The sequence below is a fragment of the Hypanus sabinus genome, chromosome 1 (assembly GCF_030144855.1).
Source record: "Hypanus sabinus isolate sHypSab1 chromosome 1, sHypSab1.hap1, whole genome shotgun sequence".
NCBI lineage: Eukaryota > Metazoa > Chordata > Chondrichthyes > Myliobatiformes > Dasyatidae > Hypanus > Hypanus sabinus.
This window is the reverse complement of record NC_082706.1, coordinates 20,147-40,212: the sequence shown is the minus strand read 5'-3', so window position 1 is coordinate 40,212 and position 20,066 is coordinate 20,147. Positions and strand designations below refer to the sequence as shown.

The 20,066-nt window shown below is 48.8% G+C and overlaps 1 long non-coding RNA gene across 1 annotated transcript in view; it reads right to left on the bottom strand.

Moving 5' to 3' along the window:
- LOC132387011 (uncharacterized) overlaps positions 1 to 12,035 on the bottom strand; it is a 609,870-nt gene extending 597,835 nt beyond the window's left edge. The window contains exons 1-3 of the long non-coding RNA XR_009509744.1: positions 11,855 to 12,035; positions 10,467 to 10,581; positions 9,079 to 9,193 (exon numbers count right to left, since the gene is read on the bottom strand). This is a non-coding gene — a long non-coding RNA (uncharacterized LOC132387011). The remainder of the gene's footprint in view (positions 1 to 9,078; positions 9,194 to 10,466; positions 10,582 to 11,854) is intronic.
- Positions 12,036 to 20,066: the final 8,031 nt, after the last annotated feature.

Genomic DNA, 20,066 nt, shown 5'->3' with positions numbered 1-20,066 from the left:
TGGGAGTGTTGTCTGCAAGTGATCAGTTCTTCCAGCAGGACACCAACAGGTGGGAGTGTTGTCCACACCAAAACTGACATCCTGGCAGGGCACTACCAGATGGAAATGTTCTACACAGCGCATATGTCATTGCGGTAGGACACCACTGGGTGAGAACATTGTCCACATCTAGCCTGTCGTTATGGCCGGTCACCACCAGGTGGAAGTATTGTCCACAATTGATCTGCCATTGCAACAGGACACCAGTAGGTGGGAGTGTTGTCCACAGGGGGCATCTCATTACGGCAGAACACCACCAGGTCGGAGTGTGGTCTACAGCAGAACTGACATTGCGACAGGACACCACCAGGTCAGAGTGTTGTCCACATCTGATCTGTCGTTATGGCAAAAACACCACCAGGTGGGAGTGTCATCCACATTTGATCTGTCGTTGCGGCAGGACACCATCAGGTGGAAGTATTGTCCACGGCCGAACCGTCATTGCGGCAGGACACCACCAGTTGTGAGTGTTGTACCCAGCAGATCTGTAGTTACAGCAGGACACCAAAAAGTGGGAGTATTGTCCACGGCCAAACTGTCGTTGCGGCAGGACACCACAAGGTGGGAGTGTTGTCTACTAGGGCTTTGTTCTTCCAGCAGGACACCAAAAGGTCAAAGTGTTGTACACAGCCGGACTATCCTTCCAGAAGGCACCACAAGGTGGGAGTGTTTTCTGCAAGAGACCAGTTCCTCCGTCAGGACACCAGCAGGTGAGAGTGTTGTCCGCACCAAAACTGCCATCGCGGCAGGACGCCACCAAGTGGGAATGTTTTACACAGCTCACATGTCATTGTGGCAGAACACCACCAGGTGGGAGTGTTGTCCCACATCTAATGTGTTGTTACGGCAGGACACCACCAGGTGGGAGTGTTGTCCACATCTGATCTAACTTTGCGGCAGAACAGCACCAGGTGGGACTGTTATCCACAGAGGACCTGCCATTGTGGAAGGACACCACGAGGTGGAACTGTTATCTACAGTAGAAATGTCATTGTGACAGGAGACCAATAGGTGGGAGTGCTGTCGACATCTAACCTGTCATTACGGCAGGACATCACCAGGTGGGAGAGTTGTCCACATCGTATTACATTTAAGGTTAAGGTTAAGTTGAGATTATGTGGGCAGTGGGTTAATCAGCCCTCTTGAGCTTTTTGATCTCGTCACTTGAGATTCAGTTTCACGGGACCCTGCCACTTTGAACTGGCCCACGCCTTCATTAACCAGGTCCAGCAATTGCCTTTGTTGAATCTGGCCCCTCCTGACATAGGATATCGCATTCGGATTAGGGATCAGGTTAGCGTTAGGGTTAGGTTTAGGTTGCAGAACTGTCATTGCGACTGGACACCACAAGGTGGGAGTGCTGACCTCACCGGAGCTGTCATTGCGACAGGACACCACCAGATGGAAGTGTTGTCCGCAGTGGAACTGTCATTGCGGCAAGGCAGCACTAGCAGGGAGTGTTGTCCACATCTGATCTGTTGTTATGGAAGGGCACCACCAGGCGGCAGTATTGTCCACATCTTATCTGTCGTTGGGGCAGGACATCAGCAGTTGGGAGTGTTGTACACAGGGGGCATCTCAATATGGCAGAACACCACCGGGTCGGAGTGTTGTGGACAGCGGAACTGTCATTGTGACAGGTCACCACCAGGTGGGAGTCATGTCCACACTGGACCTGTCATTAAGGCAGGACAGCACCAGTGGAAGTGTTGTCCACAGTGGATCTGCTGTTACAGCAGAAGAAGTGTTCTCTATAGACGGGTTGTCATTGCGGCAGGATACCACAAAGTGGGAGTGTTGTCTGCAAGTGATCAGTTCTTCCAGCAGGACACCAACAGGTGGGAGTGTTGTCCACACCAAAACTGACATCGTGGCAGGGCACTACCAGATGGAAATGTTCTACACAGCGCATATGTCATTGCGGTAGGACACCACTGGGTGAGAACATTGTCCACATCTAGCCTGTCGTTATGGCCGGTCACCACCAGGTGGAAGTATTGTCCACAATTGATCTGCCATTGCAACAGGACACCAGTAGGTGGGAGTGTTGTCCACAGGGGGCATCTCATTACGGCAGAACACCACCAGGTCGGAGTGTGGTCTACAGCAGAACTGACATTGCGACAGGACACCACCAGGTCAGAGTGTTGTCCACATCTGATCTGTCGTTATGGCAAAAACACCACCAGGTGGGAGTGTCATCCACATTTGATCTGTCGTTGCGGCAGGACACCATCAGGTGGAAGTATTGTCCACGGCCGAACCGTCATTGCGGCAGGACACCACCAGTTGTGAGTGTTGTACCCAGCAGATCTGTAGTTACAGCAGGACACCAAAAAGTGGGAGTATTGTCCACGGCCAAACTGTCGTTGCGGCAGGACACCACAAGGTGGGAGTGTTGTCTACTAGGGCTTTGTTCTTCCAGCAGGACACCAAAAGGTCAAAGTGTTGTACACAGCCGGACTATCCTTCCAGAAGGCACCACAAGGTGGGAGTGTTTTCTGCAAGAGACCAGTTCCTCCGTCAGGACACCAGCAGGTGAGAGTGTTGTCCGCACCAAAACTGCCATCGCGGCAGGACGCCACCAAGTGGGAATGTTTTACACAGCTCACATGTCATTGTGGCAGAACACCACCAGGTGGGAGTGTTGTCCCACATCTAATGTGTTGTTACGGCAGGACACCACCAGGTGGGAGTGTTGTCCACATCTGATCTAACTTTGCGGCAGAACAGCACCAGGTGGGACTGTTATCCACAGAGGACCTGCCATTGTGGAAGGACACCACGAGGTGGAACTGTTATCTACAGTAGAAATGTCATTGTGACAGGAGACCAATAGGTGGGAGTGCTGTCGACATCTAACCTGTCATTACGGCAGGACATCACCAGGTGGGAGAGTTGTCCACATCGTATTACATTTAAGGTTAAGGTTAAGTTGAGATTATGTGGGCAGTGGGTTAATCAGCCCTCTTGAGCTTTTTGATCTCGTCACTTGAGATTCAGTTTCACGGGACCCTGCCACTTTGAACTGGCCCACGCCTTCATTAACCAGGTCCAGCAATTGCCTTTGTTGAATCTGGCCCCTCCTGACATAGGATATCGCATTCGGATTAGGGATCAGGTTAGCGTTAGGGTTAGGTTTAGGTTGCAGAACTGTCATTGCGACTGGACACCACAAGGTGGGAGTGCTGACCTCACCGGAGCTGTCATTGCGACAGGACACCACCAGATGGAAGTGTTGTCCGCAGTGGAACTGTCATTGCGGCAAGGCAGCACTAGCAGGGAGTGTTGTCCACATCTGATCTGTTGTTATGGAAGGGCACCACCAGGCGGCAGTATTGTCCACATCTTATCTGTCGTTGGGGCAGGACATCAGCAGTTGGGAGTGTTGTACACAGGGGGCATCTCAATATGGCAGAACACCACCGGGTCGGAGTGTTGTGGACAGCGGAACTGTCATTGTGACAGGTCACCACCAGGTGGGAGTCATGTCCACACTGGACCTGTCATTAAGGCAGGACAGCACCAGTGGAAGTGTTGTCCACAGTGGATCTGCTGTTACAGCAGAAGAAGTGTTCTCTATAGACGGGTTGTCATTGCGGCAGGATACCACAAAGTGGGAGTGTTGTCTGCAAGTGATCAGTTCTTCCAGCAGGACACCAACAGGTGGGAGTGTTGTCCACACCAAAACTGACATCGTGGCAGGGCACTACCAGATGGAAATGTTCTACACAGCGCATATGTCATTGCGGTAGGACACCACTGGGTGAGAACATTGTCCACATCTAGCCTGTCGTTATGGCCGGTCACCACCAGGTGGAAGTATTGTCCACAATTGATCTGCCATTGCAACAGGACACCAGTAGGTGGGAGTGTTGTCCACAGGGGGCATCTCATTACGGCAGAACACCACCAGGTCGGAGTGTGGTCTACAGCAGAACTGACATTGCGACAGGACACCACCAGGTCAGAGTGTTGTCCACATCTGATCTGTCGTTATGGCAAAAACACCACCAGGTGGGAGTGTCATCCACATTTGATCTGTCGTTGCGGCAGGACACCATCAGGTGGAAGTATTGTCCACGGCCGAACCGTCATTGCGGCAGGACACCACCAGTTGTGAGTGTTGTACCCAGCAGATCTGTAGTTACAGCAGGACACCAAAAAGTGGGAGTATTGTCCACGGCCAAACTGTCGTTGCGGCAGGACACCACAAGGTGGGAGTGTTGTCTACTAGGGCTTTGTTCTTCCAGCAGGACACCAAAAGGTCAAAGTGTTGTACACAGCCGGACTATCCTTCCAGAAGGCACCACAAGGTGGGAGTGTTTTCTGCAAGAGACCAGTTCCTCCGTCAGGACACCAGCAGGTGAGAGTGTTGTCCGCACCAAAACTGCCATCGCGGCAGGACGCCACCAAGTGGGAATGTTTTACACAGCTCACATGTCATTGTGGCAGAACACCACCAGGTGGGAGTGTTGTCCCACATCTAATGTGTTGTTACGGCAGGACACCACCAGGTGGGAGTGTTGTCCACATCTGATCTAACTTTGCGGCAGAACAGCACCAGGTGGGACTGTTATCCACAGAGGACCTGCCATTGTGGAAGGACACCACGAGGTGGAACTGTTATCTACAGTAGAAATGTCATTGTGACAGGAGACCAATAGGTGGGAGTGCTGTCGACATCTAACCTGTCATTACGGCAGGACATCACCAGGTGGGAGAGTTGTCCACATCGTATTACATTTAAGGTTAAGGTTAAGTTGAGATTATGTGGGCAGTGGGTTAATCAGCCCTCTTGAGCTTTTTGATCTCGTCACTTGAGATTCAGTTTCACGGGACCCTGCCACTTTGAACTGGCCCACGCCTTCATTAACCAGGTCCAGCAATTGCCTTTGTTGAATCTGGCCCCTCCTGACATAGGATATCGCATTCGGATTAGGGATCAGGTTAGCGTTAGGGTTAGGTTTAGGTTGCAGAACTGTCATTGCGACTGGACACCACAAGGTGGGAGTGCTGACCTCACCGGAGCTGTCATTGCGACAGGACACCACCAGATGGAAGTGTTGTCCGCAGTGGAACTGTCATTGCGGCAAGGCAGCACTAGCAGGGAGTGTTGTCCACATCTGATCTGTTGTTATGGAAGGGCACCACCAGGCGGCAGTATTGTCCACATCTTATCTGTCGTTGGGGCAGGACATCAGCAGTTGGGAGTGTTGTACACAGGGGGCATCTCAATATGGCAGAACACCACCGGGTCGGAGTGTTGTGGACAGCGGAACTGTCATTGTGACAGGTCACCACCAGGTGGGAGTCATGTCCACACTGGACCTGTCATTAAGGCAGGACAGCACCAGTGGAAGTGTTGTCCACAGTGGATCTGCTGTTACAGCAGAAGAAGTGTTCTCTATAGACGGGTTGTCATTGCGGCAGGATACCACAAAGTGGGAGTGTTGTCTGCAAGTGATCAGTTCTTCCAGCAGGACACCAACAGGTGGGAGTGTTGTCCACACCAAAACTGACATCGTGGCAGGGCACTACCAGATGGAAATGTTCTACACAGCGCATATGTCATTGCGGTAGGACACCACTGGGTGAGAACATTGTCCACATCTAGCCTGTCGTTATGGCCGGTCACCACCAGGTGGAAGTATTGTCCACAATTGATCTGCCATTGCAACAGGACACCAGTAGGTGGGAGTGTTGTCCACAGGGGGCATCTCATTACGGCAGAACACCACCAGGTCGGAGTGTTGTCTACAGCAGAACTGACATTGCGACAGGACACCACCAGGTCAGAGTGTTGTCCACATCTGATCTGTCGTTATGGCAAAAACACCACCAGGTGGGAGTGTCATCCACATTTGATCTGTCGTTGCGGCAGGACACCATCAGGTGGAAGTATTGTCCACGGCCGAACCGTCATTGCGGCAGGACACCACCAGTTGTGAGTGTTGTACCCAGCAGATCTGTAGTTACAGCAGGACACCAAAAAGTGGGAGTATTGTCCACGGCCAAACTGTCGTTGCGGCAGGACACCACAAGGTGGGGGTGTTGTCTACTAGGGCTTTGTTCTTCCAGCAGGACACCAAAAGGTCAAAGTGTTGTACACAGCCAGACTATCCTTCCAGAAGGCACCACAAGGTGGGAGTCTTTTCTGCAAGAGACCAGTTCCTCTGTCAGGACACCAGCAGGTGAGAGTGTTGTCCGCACCAAAACTGCCATCGCGGCAGGACGCCACCAAGTGGGAATGTTTTACACAGCTCACATGTCATTGTGGCAGAACACCACCAGGTGGGAGTGTTGTCCCACATCTAATGTGTTGTTACGGCAGGACACCACCAGGTGGGAGTGTTGTCCACATCTGATCTAACTTTGCGGCAGAACAGCACCAGCTGGGACTGTTATCCACAGAGGACCTGCCATTGTGGGAGGACACCACGAGGTGGAACTATTATCTACAGTAGAAATGTCATTGTGACAGGAGACCAATAGGTGGGAGTGCTGTCGACATCTAACCTGTCATTACGGCAGGACATCACCAGGTGGGAGAGTTGTCCACATCGTATTACAGTTAAGGTTAAGGTTAAGGTTAAGTTGAGATTATGTGGGCAGTGGGTTAATCAGCCCTCTTGTGCTTTTTGACCTCGTCACTTGAGATTCAGTTTCACGGGACCCTGCCACTTTGAACTGGCCCACGCCTTCATTAACCAGGTCCAGCAATTGCCTTTGTTGAATCTGGCCCCTCCTGACATAGGATATCGCATTCGGATTAGGGATCAGGTTAGCGTTAGGGTTAGGTTTAGGTTGCGGAACTGTCATTGCGACTGGACACCACAAGGTGGGAGTGCTGACCTCACCGGAGCTGTCATTGCGACAGGACACCACCAGATGGAAGTGTTGTCCGCAGTGGAACTGTCGTTGCGGCAAGGCAGCACTAGCAGGGAGTGTTGTCCACATCTGATCTGTTGTTATGGAAGGGCACCACCAGGCGGCAGTATTGTCCACATCTTATCTGTCGTTGTGACAGGACATCAGCAGTTGGGAGTGTTGTACACAGGGGGCATCTCAATATGGCAGAACACCACCGGGTCGGAGTGTTGTGGACAGCGGAACTGTCATTGTGACAGGTCACCACCAGGTGGGAGTCATGTCCACACTGGACCTGTCATTAAGGCAGGACAGCACCAGTGGAAGTGTTGTCCACAGTGGATCTGCTGTTACAGCAGAAGAAGTGTTCTCTATAGACGGGTTGTCATTGCGGCAGGATACCACAAAGTGGGAGTGTTGTCTGCAAGTGATCAGTTCTTCCAGCAGGACACCAACAGGTGGGAGTGTTGTCCACACCAAAACTGACATCGTGGCAGGGCACTACCAGATGGAAATGTTCTACACAGCGCATATATCATTGCGGTAGGACACCACTGGGTGAGAACATTGTCCACATCTAGCCTGTCGTTATGGCCGGTCACCACCAGGTGGAAGTATTGTCCACAATTGATCTTGCATTGCAACAGGACACCAGTAGGTGGGACTGTTGTCCACAGGGGGCATCTCATTATGGCAGAACACCACCAGGTCGGAGTGTGGTCTACAGCAGAACTGACATTGCGACAGGACACCACCAGGTCAGAGTGTTGTCCACATCTGATCTGTCGTTATGGCAAAAACACCACCAGGTGGGAGTGTAATCCACATTTGATCTGTCGTTGCGGCAGGACACCATCAGGTGGAAGTATTGTCCACGGCCGAACCGTCATTGCGGCAGGACACCACCAGTTGTGAGTGTTGTACCCAGCAGATCTGTAGTTACAGCAGGACACCAAAAAGTGGGAGTATTGTCCACGGCCAGGGCCAGGGCCAGGGCCAGGGCCAGGGCCAGGGCCAGGGCCAGGGCCAGGGCCAGGGCCAGGGCTAGGGCCAGGGCTAGGGCTAGGGCTAGGGCTAGGGTTAGGGTCCGCATTAGGGTTAGGGTTAGGGTCCGCATTAGGGTTAGGGTTAGGGTCCGCATTAGGGTTAGGGTTAGGGTTAGGGTTAGGGTTAGGGTTAGGGTTAGGGTTAGGTTGAAATTATGCGGGCAGTGGGCTAAAAAGCCCTCTTGTGATTTCTGATCTCCCCACTTGAGATTCTGTTTCACATCACCCTGCCACTTTGATCTGGCCCACGCCTTCATTAACCAGGTCCCACACTTGCCCTTGTTGAATCCTACCCCTCTCAGAATATCAAAAGTTAATCGGGGAATGCCTAGGGTTTGTGGGGGTGTATGCCCCCCTTGGAAGTTGCCTAGGGTTTATGGGGGTGACTACCCCTCTTGGAATTTGCCTATTTATGGGGGTGTATGCCCCTTTTGGACTTTAGGATTAGGTTTAAGTGTAGGGCTGGTGGATCTATATGTTTAGCTGGCAAAGGTTAGTCTGCAGAATTTAAAGTCTGAGCTCCTAAGCCAGCTGCTTGTATAGGAAAATCGAAACCTCTCATTATCATGTGCCAGGACACATCATCAGTAATGCACTCTCGGATCTTCGGGTGTTTCGAGCCTTTACATTAGACACCCTCCTCGAGCCGGCTCCGTCAAGTTGATCAAGCTTGCCGTGTGTATTACCCCTGGACCAGACAATGAAAGGCGACACCTCCCCTGAAATGGCTTAAACCAAGCCAATCACGCTTGGCATATGTACTACCCCCTAGACCAGACAACGAAAGGCACAAAATTGTACAGGTCATACTACTTCTAAGGGTTTAATTCCAGGGCGGCCTAGCTCCTTGGGCCTCATTCAGGCCATGCGGAGAATCTGTAGGCCTACTTCTTAATTCCCTTTAGTAGTTGGGACTATTTTTCCAGAATTTTCACATAATGAAAGTTCTGGACTATTTTTAACCTGACCGTGGTTAAGAAGGAATCCCCAGGGACACTAACCAGAGTTACCCACTCGCCCACGTGGCAGGTATCGATCCACACAACCTCTCCTATCCTTGCCTTTCCACATCATTAAGACAATAATGTAAGTAAGACAATAAATAAAAGAATAATGTTCCTACTGCTTATCTTGCGTCTGCGATTTCGACTCCAACCAATTGCCTTCAAAAAAGCGTGATTCCCGACCGGAAGGTCCAACTCGACTCTCGTCCGTCACTCGGGTCTTCTGTGGAGTCTCTAAACCCAGACAGTACTGCTATCCAGTTAAAACATCCCTCACCTTCTTCCCCCCGCAGGGCCTCTTTTAACTAATGTGATACTAAAACCTAATTGTCCACCTACTGCAAACCTGGCTGTTGCTAGGAGACCGGCTCACCTCAGCCCTTAAAGGTACATTAGCTGCTAATTGGTGAACCTCTCCATTCTTTTAACTATGAATTTTTTAACACCCGATAGGTGAAATAAAATATCTGGGTTTTCTTATTGGCCTTTCTGGGGCCGGGAGAATGAAGAGCGTGTCACTGATAGGTTAGGTTGAAATTATGCGGGCAGTGGGCTAAAAAGCCCTCTTGTGATTTCTGATCTCCCCACTTGAGATTCTGTTTCACATCACCCTGCCACTTTGATCTGGCCCACGCCTTCATTAACCAGGTCCCACACTTGCCCTTGTTGAATCCTACCCCTCTCAGAATATCAAAAGTTAATCGGGGAATGCCTAGGGTTTGTGGGGGTGTATGCCCCCCTTGGAAGTTGCCTAGGGTTTATGGGGGTGACTACCCCTCTTGGAATTTGCCTATTTATGGGGGTGTATGCCCCTTTTGGACTTTAGGATTAGGTTTAAGTGTAGGGCTGGTGGATCTATATGTTTAGCTGGCAAAGGTTAGTCTGCAGAATTTAAAGTCTGAGCTCCTAAGCCAGCTGCTTGTATAGGAAAATCGAAACCTCTCATTATCATGTGCCAGGACACATCATCAGTAATGCACTCTCGGATCTTCGGGTGTTTCGAGCCTTTACATTAGACACCCTCCTCGAGCCGGCTCCGTCAAGTTGATCAAGCTTGCCGTGTGTATTACCCCTGGACCAGACAATGAAAGGCGACACCTCCCCTGAAATGGCTTAAACCAAGCCAATCACGCTTGGCATATGTACTACCCCCTAGACCAGACAACGAAAGGCACAAAATTGTACAGGTCATACTACTTCTAAGGGTTTAATTCCAGGGCGGCCTAGCTCCTTGGGCCTCATTCAGGCCATGCGGAGAATCTGTAGGCCTACTTCTTAATTCCCTTTAGTAGTTGGGACTATTTTTCCAGAATTTTCACATAATGAAAGTTCTGGACTATTTTTAACCTGACCGTGGTTAAGAAGGAATCCCCAGGGACACTAACCAGAGTTACCCACTCGCCCACGTGGCAGGTATCGATCCACACAACCTCTCCTATCCTTGCCTTTCCACATCATTAAGACAATAATGTAAGTAAGACAATAAATAAAAGAATAATGTTCCTACTGCTTATCTTGCGTCTGCGATTTCGACTCCAACCAATTGCCTTCAAAAAAGCGTGATTCCCGACCGGAAGGTCCAACTCGACTCTCGTCCGTCACTCGGGTCTTCTGTGGAGTCTCTAAACCCAGACAGTACTGCTATCCAGTTAAAACATCCCTCACCTTCTTCCCCCCGCAGGGCCTCTTTTAACTAATGTGATACTAAAACCTAATTGTCCACCTACTGCAAACCTGGCTGTTGCTAGGAGACCGGCTCACCTCAGCCCTTAAAGGTACATTAGCTGCTAATTGGTGAACCTCTCCATTCTTTTAACTATGAATTTTTTAACACCCGATAGGTGAAATAAAATATCTGGGTTTTCTTATTGGCCTTTCTGGGGCCGGGAGAATGAAGAGCGTGTCACTGATAGGTTAGGTTGAAATTATGCGGGCAGTGGGCTAAAAAGCCCTCTTGTGATTTCTGATCTCCCCACTTGAGATTCTGTTTCACATCACCCTGCCACTTTGATCTGGCCCACGCCTTCATTAACCAGGTCCCACACTTGCCCTTGTTGAATCCTACCCCTCTCAGAATATCAAAAGTTAATCGGGGAATGCCTAGGGTTTGTGGGGGTGTATGCCCCCCTTGGAAGTTGCCTAGGGTTTATGGGGGTGACTACCCCTCTTGGAATTTGCCTATTTATGGGGGTGTATGCCCCTTTTGGACTTTAGGATTAGGTTTAAGTGTAGGGCTGGTGGATCTATATGTTTAGCTGGCAAAGGTTAGTCTGCAGAATTTAAAGTCTGAGCTCCTAAGCCAGCTGCTTGTATAGGAAAATCGAAACCTCTCATTATCATGTGCCAGGACACATCATCAGTAATGCACTCTCGGATCTTCGGGTGTTTCGAGCCTTTACATTAGACACCCTCCTCGAGCCGGCTCCGTCAAGTTGATCAAGCTTGCCGTGTGTATTACCCCTGGACCAGACAATGAAAGGCGACACCTCCCCTGAAATGGCTTAAACCAAGCCAATCACGCTTGGCATATGTACTACCCCCTAGACCAGACAACGAAAGGCACAAAATTGTACAGGTCATACTACTTCTAAGGGTTTAATTCCAGGGCGGCCTAGCTCCTTGGGCCTCATTCAGGCCATGCGGAGAATCTGTAGGCCTACTTCTTAATTCCCTTTAGTAGTTGGGACTATTTTTCCAGAATTTTCACATAATGAAAGTTCTGGACTATTTTTAACCTGACCGTGGTTAAGAAGGAATCCCCAGGGACACTAACCAGAGTTACCCACTCGCCCACGTGGCAGGTATCGATCCACACAACCTCTCCTATCCTTGCCTTTCCACATCATTAAGACAATAATGTAAGTAAGACAATAAATAAAAGAATAATGTTCCTACTGCTTATCTTGCGTCTGCGATTTCGACTCCAACCAATTGCCTTCAAAAAAGCGTGATTCCCGACCGGAAGGTCCAACTCGACTCTCGTCCGTCACTCGGGTCTTCTGTGGAGTCTCTAAACCCAGACAGTACTGCTATCCAGTTAAAACATCCCTCACCTTCTTCCCCCCGCAGGGCCTCTTTTAACTAATGTGATACTAAAACCTAATTGTCCACCTACTGCAAACCTGGCTGTTGCTAGGAGACCGGCTCACCTCAGCCCTTAAAGGTACATTAGCTGCTAATTGGTGAACCTCTCCATTCTTTTAACTATGAATTTTTTAACACCCGATAGGTGAAATAAAATATCTGGGTTTTCTTATTGGCCTTTCTGGGGCCGGGAGAATGAAGAGCGTGTCACTGATAGGTTAGGTTGAAATTATGCGGGCAGTGGGCTAAAAAGCCCTCTTGTGATTTCTGATCTCCCCACTTGAGATTCTGTTTCACATCACCCTGCCACTTTGATCTGGCCCACGCCTTCATTAACCAGGTCCCACACTTGCCCTTGTTGAATCCTACCCCTCTCAGAATATCAAAAGTTAATCGGGGAATGCCTAGGGTTTGTGGGGGTGTATGCCCCCCTTGGAAGTTGCCTAGGGTTTATGGGGGTGACTACCCCTCTTGGAATTTGCCTATTTATGGGGGTGTATGCCCCTTTTGGACTTTAGGATTAGGTTTAAGTGTAGGGCTGGTGGATCTATATGTTTAGCTGGCAAAGGTTAGTCTGCAGAATTTAAAGTCTGAGCTCCTAAGCCAGCTGCTTGTATAGGAAAATCGAAACCTCTCATTATCATGTGCCAGGACACATCATCAGTAATGCACTCTCGGATCTTCGGGTGTTTCGAGCCTTTACATTAGACACCCTCCTCGAGCCGGCTCCGTCAAGTTGATCAAGCTTGCCGTGTGTATTACCCCTGGACCAGACAATGAAAGGCGACACCTCCCCTGAAATGGCTTAAACCAAGCCAATCACGCTTGGCATATGTACTACCCCCTAGACCAGACAACGAAAGGCACAAAATTGTACAGGTCATACTACTTCTAAGGGTTTAATTCCAGGGCGGCCTAGCTCCTTGGGCCTCATTCAGGCCATGCGGAGAATCTGTAGGCCTACTTCTTAATTCCCTTTAGTAGTTGGGACTATTTTTCCAGAATTTTCACATAATGAAAGTTCTGGACTATTTTTAACCTGACCGTGGTTAAGAAGGAATCCCCAGGGACACTAACCAGAGTTACCCACTCGCCCACGTGGCAGGTATCGATCCACACAACCTCTCCTATCCTTGCCTTTCCACATCATTAAGACAATAATGTAAGTAAGACAATAAATAAAAGAATAATGTTCCTACTGCTTATCTTGCGTCTGCGATTTCGACTCCAACCAATTGCCTTCAAAAAAGCGTGATTCCCGACCGGAAGGTCCAACTCGACTCTCGTCCGTCACTCGGGTCTTCTGTGGAGTCTCTAAACCCAGACAGTACTGCTATCCAGTTAAAACATCCCTCACCTTCTTCCCCCCGCAGGGCCTCTTTTAACTAATGTGATACTAAAACCTAATTGTCCACCTACTGCAAACCTGGCTGTTGCTAGGAGACCGGCTCACCTCAGCCCTTAAAGGTACATTAGCTGCTAATTGGTGAACCTCTCCATTCTTTTAACTATGAATTTTTTAACACCCGATAGGTGAAATAAAATATCTGGGTTTTCTTATTGGCCTTTCTGGGGCCGGGAGAATGAAGAGCGTGTCACTGATAGGTTAGGTTGAAATTATGCGGGCAGTGGGCTAAAAAGCCCTCTTGTGATTTCTGATCTCCCCACTTGAGATTCTGTTTCACATCACCCTGCCACTTTGATCTGGCCCACGCCTTCATTAACCAGGTCCCACACTTGCCCTTGTTGAATCCTACCCCTCTCAGAATATCAAAAGTTAATCGGGGAATGCCTAGGGTTTGTGGGGGTGTATGCCCCCCTTGGAAGTTGCCTAGGGTTTATGGGGGTGACTACCCCTCTTGGAATTTGCCTATTTATGGGGGTGTATGCCCCTTTTGGACTTTAGGATTAGGTTTAAGTGTAGGGCTGGTGGATCTATATGTTTAGCTGGCAAAGGTTAGTCTGCAGAATTTAAAGTCTGAGCTCCTAAGCCAGCTGCTTGTATAGGAAAATCGAAACCTCTCATTATCATGTGCCAGGACACATCATCAGTAATGCACTCTCGGATCTTCGGGTGTTTCGAGCCTTTACATTAGACACCCTCCTCGAGCCGGCTCCGTCAAGTTGATCAAGCTTGCCGTGTGTATTACCCCTGGACCAGACAATGAAAGGCGACACCTCCCCTGAAATGGCTTAAACCAAGCCAATCACGCTTGGCATATGTACTACCCCCTAGACCAGACAACGAAAGGCACAAAATTGTACAGGTCATACTACTTCTAAGGGTTTAATTCCAGGGCGGCCTAGCTCCTTGGGCCTCATTCAGGCCATGCGGAGAATCTGTAGGCCTACTTCTTAATTCCCTTTAGTAGTTGGGACTATTTTTCCAGAATTTTCACATAATGAAAGTTCTGGACTATTTTTAACCTGACCGTGGTTAAGAAGGAATCCCCAGGGACACTAACCAGAGTTACCCACTCGCCCACGTGGCAGGTATCGATCCACACAACCTCTCCTATCCTTGCCTTTCCACATCATTAAGACAATAATGTAAGTAAGACAATAAATAAAAGAATAATGTTCCTACTGCTTATCTTGCGTCTGCGATTTCGACTCCAACCAATTGCCTTCAAAAAAGCGTGATTCCCGACCGGAAGGTCCAACTCGACTCTCGTCCGTCACTCGGGTCTTCTGTGGAGTCTCTAAACCCAGACAGTACTGCTATCCAGTTAAAACATCCCTCACCTTCTTCCCCCCGCAGGGCCTCTTTTAACTAATGTGATACTAAAACCTAATTGTCCACCTACTGCAAACCTGGCTGTTGCTAGGAGACCGGCTCACCTCAGCCCTTAAAGGTATATTAGCTGCTAATTGGTGAACCTCTCCATTCTTTTAACTATGAATTTTTTAACACCCGATAGGTGAAATAAAATATCTGGGTTTTCTTATTGGCCTTTCTGGGGCCGGGAGAATGAAGAGCGTGTCACTGATAGGTTAGGTTGAAATTATGCGGGCAGTGGGCTAAAAAGCCCTCTTGTGATTTCTGATCTCCCCACTTGAGATTCTGTTTCACATCACCCTGCCACTTTGATCTGGCCCACGCCTTCATTAACCAGGTCCCACACTTGCCCTTGTTGAATCCTACTCCTCTCAGAATATCAAAAGTTAATCGGGGAATGCCTAGGGTTTGTGGGGGTGTATGCCCCCCTTGGAAGTTGCCTAGGGTTTATGGGGGTGACTACCCCTCTTGGAATTTGCCTATTTATGGGGGTGTATGCCCCTTTTGGACTTTAGGATTAGGTTTAAGTGTAGGGCTGGTGGATCTATATGTCTAGCTGGCAAAGGTTAGTCTGCAGAATTTAAAGTCTGAGCTCCTAAGCCAGCTGCTTGTATAGGAAAATCGAAACCTCTCATTATCATGTGCCAGGACACATCATCAGTAATGCACTCTCGGATCTTCGGGTGTTTCGAGCCTTTACATTAGACACCCTCCTCGAGCCGGCTCCGTCAAGTTGATCAAGCTTGCCGTGTGTATTACCCCTGGACCAGACAATGAAAGGCGACACCTCCCCTGAAATGGCTTAAACCAAGCCAATCACGCTTGGCATATGTACTACCCCCTAGACCAGACAACGAAAGGCACAAAATTGTACAGGTCATACTACTTCTAAGGGTTTAATTCCAGGGCGGCCTAGCTCCTTGGGCCTCATTCAGGCCATGCGGAGAATCTGTAGGCCTACTTCTTAATTCCCTTTAGTAGTTGGGACTATTTTTCCAGAATTTTCACATAATGAAAGTTCTGGACTATTTTTAACCTGACCGTGGTTAAGAAGGAATCCCCAGGGACACTAACCAGAGTTACCCACTCGCCCACGTGGCAGGTATCGATCCACACAACCTCTCCTATCCTTGCCTTTCCACATCATTAAGACAATAATGTAAGTAAGACAATAAATAAAAGAATAATGTTCCTACTGCTTATCTTGCGTCTGCGATTTCGACTCCAACCAATTGCCTTCAAAAAAGCGTGATTCCCGACCGGAAGGTCCAACTCGACTCTCGTCCGTCACTCGGGTCTTCTGTGGAGTCTCTAAACCCAGACAGTACTGCTATCCAGTTAAAACATCCCTCACCTTCTTCCCCCCGCAGGGCCTCTTTTAACTAATGTGATACTAAAACCTAATTGTCCACCTACTGCAAACCTGGCTGTTGCTAGGAGACCGGCTCACCTCAGCCCTTAAAGGTACATTAGCTGCTAATTGGTGAACCTCTCCATTCTTTTAACTATGAATTTTTTAACACCCGATAGGTGAAATAAAATATCTGGGTTTTCTTATTGGCCTTTCTGGGGCCGGGAGAATGAAGAGCGTGTCACTGATAGGTTAGGTTGAAATTATGCGGGCAGTGGGCTAAAAAGCCCTCTTGTGATTTCTGATCTCCCCACTTGAGATTCTGTTTCACATCACCCTGCCACTTTGATCTGGCCCACGCCTTCATTAACCAGGTCCCACACTTGCCCTTGTTGAATCCTACCCCTCTCAGAATATCAAAAGTTAATCGGGGAATGCCTAGGGTTTGTGGGGGTGTATGCCCCCCTTGGAAGTTGCCTAGGGTTTATGGGGGTGACTACCCCTCTTGGAATTTGCCTATTTATGGGGGTGTATGCCCCTTTTGGACTTTAGGATTAGGTTTAAGTGTAGGGCTGGTGGATCTATATGTCTAGCTGGCAAAGGTTAGTCTGCAGAATTTAAAGTCTGAGCTCCTAAGCCAGCTGCTTGTATAGGAAAATCGAAACCTCTCATTATCATGTGCCAGGACACATCATCAGTAATGCACTCTCGGATCTTCGGGTGTTTCGAGCCTTTACATTAGACACCCTCCTCGAGCCGGCTCCGTCAAGTTGATCAAGCTTGCCGTGTGTATTACCCCTGGACCAGACAATGAAAGGCGACACCTCCCCTGAAATGGCTTAAACCAAGCCAATCACGCTTGGCATATGTACTACCCCCTAGACCAGACAACGAAAGGCACAAAATTGTACAGGTCATACTACTTCTAAGGGTTTAATTCCAGGGCGGCCTAGCTCCTTGGGCCTCATTCAGGCCATGCGGAGAATCTGTAGGCCTACTTCTTAATTCCCTTTAGTAGTTGGGACTATTTTTCCAGAATTTTCACATAATGAAAGTTCTGGACTATTTTTAACCTGACCGTGGTTAAGAAGGAATCCCCAGGGACACTAACCAGAGTTACCCACTCGCCCACGTGGCAGGTATCGATCCACACAACCTCTCCTATCCTTGCCTTTCCACATCATTAAGACAATAATGTAAGTAAGACAATAAATAAAAGAATAATGTTCCTACTGCTTATCTTGCGTCTGCGATTTCGACTCCAACCAATTGCCTTCAAAAAAGCGTGATTCCCGACCGGAAGGTCCAACTCGACTCTCGTCCGTCACTCGGGTCTTCTGTGGAGTCTCTAAACCCAGACAGTACTGCTATCCAGTTAAAACATCCCTCACCTTCTTCCCCCCGCAGGGCCTCTTTTAACTAATGTGATACTAAAACCTAATTGTCCACCTACTGCAAACCTGGCTGTTGCTAGGAGACCGGCTCACCTCAGCCCTTAAAGGTACATTAGCTGCTAATTGGTGAACCTCTCCATTCTTTTAACTATGAATTTTTTAACACCCGATAGGTGAAATAAAATATCTGGGTTTTCTTATTGGCCTTTCTGGGGCCGGGAGAATGAAGAGCGTGTCACTGATAGGTTAGGTTGAAATTATGCGGGCAGTGGGCTAAAAAGCCCTCTTGTGATTTCTGATCTCCCCACTTGAGATTCTGTTTCACATCACCCTGCCACTTTGATCTGGCCCACGCCTTCATTAACCAGGTCCCACACTTGCCCTTGTTGAATCCTACCCCTCTCAGAATATCAAAAGTTAATCGGGGAATGCCTAGGGTTTGTGGGGGTGTATGCCCCCCTTGGAAGTTGCCTAGGGTTTATGGGGGTGACTACCCCTCTTGGAATTTGCCTATTTATGGGGGTGTATGCCCCTTTTGGACTTTAGGATTAGGTTTAAGTGTAGGGCTGGTGGATCTATATGTCTAGCTGGCAAAGGTTAGTCTGCAGAATTTAAAGTCTGAGCTCCTAAGCCAGCTGCTTGTATAGGAAAATCGAAACCTCTCATTATCATGTGCCAGGACACATCATCAGTAATGCACTCTCGGATCTTCGGGTGTTTCGAGCCTTTACATTAGACACCCTCCTCGAGCCGGCTCCGTCAAGTTGATCAAGCTTGCCGTGTGTATTACCCCTGGACCAGACAATGAAAGGCGACACCTCCCCTGAAATGGCTTAAACCAAGCCAATCACGCTTGGCATATGTACTACCCCCTAGACCAGACAACGAAAGGCACAAAATTGTACAGGTCATACTACTTCTAAGGGTTTAATTCCAGGGCGGCCTAGCTCCTTGGGCCTCATTCAGGCCATGCGGAGAATCTGTAGGCCTACTTCTTAATTCCCTTTAGTAGTTGGGACTATTTTTCCAGAATTTTCACATAATGAAAGTTCTGGACTATTTTTAACCTGACCGTGGTTAAGAAGGAATCCCCAGGGACACTAACCAGAGTTACCCACTCGCCCACGTGGCAGGTATCGATCCACACAACCTCTCCTATCCTTGCCTTTCCACATCATTAAGACAATAATGTAAGTAAGACAATAAATAAAAGAATAATGTTCCTACTGCTTATCTTGCGTCTGCGATTTCGACTCCAACCAATTGCCTTCAAAAAAGCGTGATTCCCGACCGGAAGGTCCAACTCGACTCTCGTCCGTCACTCGGGTCTTCTGTGGAGTCTCTAAACCCAGACAGTACTGCTATCCAGTTAAAACATCCCTCACCTTCTTCCCCCCGCAGGGCCTCTTTTAACTAATGTGATACTAAAACCTAATTGTCCACCTACTGCAAACCTGGCTGTTGCTAGGAGACCGGCTCACCTCAGCCCTTAAAGGTACATTAGCTGCTAATTGGTGAACCTCTCCATTCTTTTAACTATGAATTTTTTAACACCCGATAGGTGAAATAAAATATCTGGGTTTTCTTATTGGCCTTTCTGGGGCCGGGAGAATGAAGAGCGTGTCACTGATAGGTTAGGTTGAAATTATGCGGGCAGTGGGCTAAAAAGCCCTCTTGTGATTTCTGATCTCCCCACTTGAGATTCTGTTTCACATCACCCTGCCACTTTGATCTGGCCCACGCCTTCATTAACCAGGTCCCACACTTGCCCTTGTTGAATCCTACCCCTCTCAGAATATCAAAAGTTAATCGGGGAATGCCTAGGGTTTGTGGGGGTGTATGCCCCCCTTGGAAGTTGCCTAGGGTTTATGGGGGTGACTACCCCTCTTGGAATTTGCCTATTTATGGGGGTGTATGCCCCTTTTGGACTTTAGGATTAGGTTTAAGTGTAGGGCTGGTGGATCTATATGTTTAGCTGGCAAAGGTTAGTCTGCAGAATTTAAAGTCTGAGCTCCTAAGCCAGCTGCTTGTATAGGAAAATCGAAACCTCTCATTATCATGTGCCAGGACACATCATCAGTAATGCACTCTCGGATCTTCGGGTGTTTCGAGCCTTTACATTAGACACCCTCCTCGAGCCGGCTCCGTCAAGTTGATCAAGCTTGCCGTGTGTATTACCCCTGGACCAGACAATGAAAGGCGACACCTCCCCTGAAATGGCTTAAACCAAGCCAATCACGCTTGGCATATGTACTACCCCCTAGACCAGACAACGAAAGGCACAAAATTGTACAGGTCATACTACTTCTAAGGGTTTAATTCCAGGGCGGCCTAGCTCCTTGGGCCTCATTCAGGCCATGCGGAGAATCTGTAGGCCTACTTCTTAATTCCCTTTAGTAGTTGGGACTATTTTTCCAGAATTTTCACATAATGAAAGTTCTGGACTATTTTTAACCTGACCGTGGTTAAGAAGGAATCCCCAGGGACACTAACCAGAGT